The following is a 6,085-nucleotide window of genomic DNA, read 5'->3' as shown; positions in this document are numbered from 1 at the left end:
TGGAGTAGAAGATCCATGTAGAATTAAAATACATAACAATATTAACATTAATGGTGGAAAGTAAATGAACAGATTTAAGTAATGTTAACAATATCATTTAAAGGAATCAAGGATACACGTTACAATATCTAGAGTAGCCACCAAAAAAACCAGTAAAATAGAGTATAACCACAAGGTAATAGAGTAAAATCATAAAATAATTTTTAAATACTTGATTAGTCAAAAAAAGTCAAGAAAGAAAAAATGAGGAACATAAAACTGGTGGGACTAATAGTAAAAGAATATAAGATAAAACATTTGAAATTATAAAACATTATACTCGTTCTTACATTAAAATAGAAATCATTTCTTCATAGATTTTCTGACTGTAAACATTGTGGAAAAGTTTGTGAAATTGGACTTTTCTTACTTGAGGGAGTCTTCTTTGCTGGTGCTGAAAATACTTATTTCGTCTTCTTGACACAATTAGGTGACCTCATATGCACTTAGTTAGGCATTATAATAAAATTCTATAATACTACGCAAAATTTAGAATGCATTGCTTTTTTTTTTTTTTTTTTTGGAGACAGGGTCTTGCTCTGTCACCCAGGCTGGAGCGCAGTGGCTCGATCTCAGCTCACTACAACTTCTACCCCTCAGGTTCAAGCAATTCTCCTGCCTCAGTCTTCCAAGTAGCTGGGACTACAGGCCTCCACCACCAGCCCGGTTATTATTATTATTATTATTATTATTATTATTATTATTATTATTTGTATTTTAGTAGAGACAGGGTTTCACCATGTTACCTAGGCTGGTCTTGAACTCCTAAGTTCAGGTAATCCACCTGCCTCGGCCTCCCAAAGTGCTAGGATTAAAGGCAGGAGCCACCGCACCTGGCCAGCATTGCATTTAATTCAATTTATTGGCTACAGTTTAACCCAATTTCAATTTCTATCCTATATTTATTTTAAATGAAAATTTGTATTCAGCCCAGTAAAATTCAGTTTTATCTCCTTATCTGTAAAATGAGGTTTTTAAATGAAATTATCTTTAACTTCTTTTCCATTTATAAGAAGAAAAAACCATTAATATACACTTGAAAACATATTCATTTCCTGAACAAAACTAAAATATTTAAATATTTAGGAGATGGGTGGCTAAGAATAAGTTCCTACAATGTAAAAAAAAAAAAAAAAGAAAAAAAAAACGACAACAATAACAAAAAAACTTTTCAGGAGGCTTAAGCACTGTTCTCCTAAATATTATCACCATTGCAAAAATACAAAGGAATATGTTGACTTGCCATAAATCAATGTCATTCTACTGACTGAAGATACAAAATTATGGCTGATCTTCCCCAAATAGTATAAATCACACATAACAAACCGCCATACAATGTCTTGTTCTACTCTTTCTTATATTTATCAAGAAACTGCTAGTACCTTTATAAAAGTTACACATTTCCTTACAAGGAATTCTCCAATTTAAAGATTGAATTGTTCAGTATTTTTTGTTTCATTTGTGGAAAAGAACTAGAAGAGAGAATGCACTTGGGGTTGTTTTTTATGTTTTTTGTTTTTGTTTTTGTGGTTTTTTTGAGATGGAGTCTCACTCTGTTACCCAGGCTAGAGTGCAGTGGTGTGGTCTTGGCTCACTACAAACTCCTCCTTTTGGGTTCAAGTGATTCTCCTGCCTCAGCCCCTTGAGTAGCCAGTATTACAGGTGCATACCACCATGCCTGACTTTTGTGTGTGTGTGTGTGTGTGTGTATTTTTAGTAGAGATGGGGTTTTGCCATGTTGGCCAGGCTGGTCTCGAACTCCTGACCTCAGGTGATCTGCCCACCTTGGACTCCCAAAGTGCGGGGAATACAGGCGTGAACCATCGCACCTGGCCACGCATTTTGAAATAAATCTCAACACTCAGCACACTTACTACCATCAATCCCAAGTAACAAGTTGGTTTATTTTCAAATAATGTTCAAGAGCAAAACAAGATAATGGTACAAACAACTTCATTTAAATGCACAACGTTTTCAGTTACAAGCAGTATTATATTTGATTTTCATTTTTCTTTATATAAACTTCTGACAGGAAATAGACTGAAAGCTGAATAACTATTTCCCAAATATCTGACAGTACTCCTGTGTCATTAGCAAGTTTTTATCACTATTTGTGGAAAACCCATACTTGAAATTTGCTAAGAAAAGTAGATTTTAAGGATTCTGACCATACCAAAAAAATGGTAAGTATACAATGGGATTAGCTTAATCATGTCACAATATACACATATATCAAAATATTACATCGTATGCCTTAAATATATGAAATTTCTATTTGTCAATCATACCTCAATAAAGCTGGAAAAAATAAATATTAAGAAGTGATCATATAGATAATATAAAAACCTGTAAAGTCAATATAGTCAACAAAGCACAGTTTTGGTCACCAGTCAGCTCCTTTTAAAAACAAAAACAAAACAACCTCCAAATTTATTTTCTCAATGTAAAACATTACAATGCAGCATGACTACAATGCATCCAGTCACTTAGTCAACTGTATTTACTGAGCACAGATTATAAGTGAAGTACTGTTAGACCTTAGTAGATCACAGATCAGCGTGACATAGATTATGCCTTAAGTCACGTCATGCAGTATGTTATACATAAGAGATGCATACAGCATGTGCTTTGGGGCATACACAGAAATAGAACCTGGAGTTATAGAGATGGGCAAAGACTTTTTAAAGGAAGAGGTCGTGAAGTTGGACCTTAAAAGAGTAGAATGTCTTGGTATAAATGAGAGGAAGGGAAGGAGTCCAAGGAAAGAGCATGGGATAGATCTGGGAAGCACAGACTAACATATTTAGATTTGAGTGAAGCAATATGTAGAGAATAATGGGATACAATACTAGGAAGTTACACTGGAGTCAATCTTTTGGACAACTCAAAAATTAAGCTGAGGAATCTGATGTTAATTTTGTAGGCAGTGGGGATCCAGTTAAGATTTTTAACAAAGAATGTGACATGATGAGAGCCATTCTTCTGGAAAGATAAATGTGGCAGCCATTCGTCAGATGAACCCACATAAAAATATTATGATCCCACTGTTGTCTTTTATAGACTTCTACCTTAAAACAAACTCTAAGAGTTTCCTTGTTATTTAACATTTTACCTCTCCTTTCCATACATGCTTTGACTCCTTTCTATGTGCTGATCTCTGCATTTGCCACACAACACAGGCTACAGTGTCGAAGCTTTCGGAAATAAGCCAGTGCTACCTTGAGGAAGACCAGAGTCATGCCCAATAACCTTCATGCTAAAAACAGCCTAGACATCACTTTAAGAGCCAGAAGTCTATATTTAGATTCAAATCCCTTGATCAAAATGATAAGCTTAGAGAAGCAAGACATCTGAAGGAGAAAGAATAATTACCATATTGGTACCTGGCCTCCTGGGGATTATAATTTCTACTTCATAATAATGCAATTGATGATCAAAGATGTTAGAGGTTAACTTGCTCAAAACTACAAGGCTGACATAATGCTTGGCAAAATCTGGACCCAGAAGGAGAAAACAGAAGAAAGAAAATAATGAAACACATAATTTTCTCTTTGCTGAATAGAAGACCATAGGCATGAGATTAAATAAGCCTACCAAGTGCAGAGCAGAAATAGTTATTTTTTAGAGACAATTTTAAACATATTTTAATGAACTATCATAATAGCAACAATAAGAGAAAAACTGCACAGTTACCAGAGAGAAAGTTAAAAACCAACAATAAATCAAAACAAAAAGTCTTATTTAAATAACAAGAAATCAGATTGGCAAAAAAACTTTTATCTGCAAAACTGGATGAGATGACAATGGATCAGTATCTTTAAAGTTGGCTTTAGAATTCTATACCCAGGCAAGTGATTAAACAAGAGCAGGGGTCAAGTGAAGACATCCTTAAATACAGAGCCCCTTAGTAATGAACATCCTTTATGTCTCAGGCACTGTGCTGGATGTTCATTATCTCAGGTGAATTACTTTGTTCAAGATAATTCCTCTGCCTAAGAAAGTTGTCTTTCAGTTAATAATTTGTTTTAAAATTCAGTTTATTGGAACAATGTATCCCCCAAACATGTGGAACCCCCATGTCTCTACAGTCATTGTCTTTAATATAGGAATTGTCTTTAATATAGAAACTGACACAATAATGTCATATTGCTTATATCTGCCAATTTTCATACTACATGCTAACAGATAATTTTACTGCCAGTGAAGGAAAGGAAGGAAGGAGGGAGTCAGTCTGTCAATTAGTTTAAACTTCAGTAAACAATTTAAGGCAAAGATCTTCACCCATTTTTATTTTTCCCAATGCAAGGTCTGCTAGGCTTACTGATCAGAAACTAACATTGAGGATTATCTTCCGAAGAAATTTTTCATTATTGATATCAAAACCAATGGGAGGGAAAACTGCACTGGACATAAAGCTTTTCTCACAGAAGTAAAACACCACATGAAAGAGGGAGTGAAATGGCGTCACTGTGGTCTACACCAAAAGGAGGTAAGCACTGGAAGGATCTTTTCAAAGGCAGTGTTTGCCATGAATATTTCTGAAATAAACATGCAGTTCTAAAGGACTGCATTCCTTCAGGACTTCCCAACTACACTTTCCCATCTTTCCACATTGGAACCATGGGGGTCATCAAAATATTTCTCAAGGTAAATGAGATCATCAACTTCTTGTCAACTGTTAACAGATAAATGTGCTTCCAACCTTCTAAAACTCTCTACAGGTAACAGGATTTAACCTAGAACTCCTCTTGAAAATATTATGTCACATGAAAAACCATTCCTTATTATTTAAATGATTCATTTGATGGTTTTATAAAGATAAGAAAACTAACAATAATGCCCAGGCAAGGGTGGGCAAGAAATGCAGAAATGTTGCCAATGTACCTCATCTTAACAGCGGCAGCCTTATGTTCTCTCATTAGACTCTCCTGAGCAGATTGAGTAGAACAACTGAATTAAATAAGGGCCAAAGAATTTCTCTACTTAAATCAACAGACCATCTGGTCTGCTATGCTGTTTCTGCCAGTGGTCACAGCAGAAACATCGAGAAAGCAAATGTGGACATCATTATAGAGTCATATGTAGGTGGAGAGACAAAAGTACTCCTAACCGTAATTATAGGAGAATATGCATTTTTTTACCTCAAGTTCAAATATTTATGATGTGTAACTATGCAATAATTATACTTATTTAACTAATATGCCAGGACATATATATGCATCAAATGAGTGAAATCTTCAAAAGTGATTGTCTCAGAAGTTATTCAGGTAGACCTCCTTATGTGGAGCTTCATTCTAAATTGTTTAAAATCAGCCTGTATTTTCATTTTTAGCCACCTGTATCCATTTGACAGTTTATTAACAAAAGAGAGACCATTATTTTCTGGCATAAATAGGAAGAAGCTACAAGCTATTTTAAATAACATGGTTCTAAAATCAATGCAATAGTTTCAAATACTCAGCTTGCTGCAGGGAAGTCTATTTTGAGAAAAAGATGACTTCTGTTTAAACCTCCAAGACACCTTTATTAAAATTCCCAATTCAGAGAAATAATTCCAAAAATTGCTTTTGGATAACATTCATTTAATGGTATTTATGGTTATAAATCCAGCATATTAGTTGCAAGTCAACATTGATGAGGTAGGATTGTATTTTTTGTAGGTTGAATGTATGTATCACAGTACATAGAGGTCTCTTTTGTAGTCAATGTGTACATTTACAGATATTTTAGAAAAGTTAAAATATAAAATTAGTATTCAACTCTTATTGATAAAGGTTTATAATTATTATATTTTTGCTTTCAAGAAACTGTCCTATGTGGATGCATTTAAATTACAACTACAATAATACTTTATTTATCCTTTTAAAAAATCCTATCCTAGTCAAAATGCTCTACTTTACAGTTTCACAGGCAATGTCAGAGAAAAAGTTTTCATATCCTGTATCCTTTGTCTTAGTCCATTTAATTTTGTTATAAAGGAATACCCAAGACTGAGTAATTTATAAGGAAAAGTGGTTTGTTTGACTCACAGTTCTGCTGGCTGGAA

The sequence above is a fragment of the Colobus angolensis genome, unplaced genomic scaffold, assembly GCF_000951035.1.
Source record: "Colobus angolensis palliatus isolate OR3802 unplaced genomic scaffold, Cang.pa_1.0 Scaffold259, whole genome shotgun sequence".
Taxonomy (NCBI): Eukaryota; Metazoa; Chordata; class Mammalia; order Primates; family Cercopithecidae; genus Colobus; species Colobus angolensis.
This window is presented reverse-complemented; position numbering follows the sequence as displayed.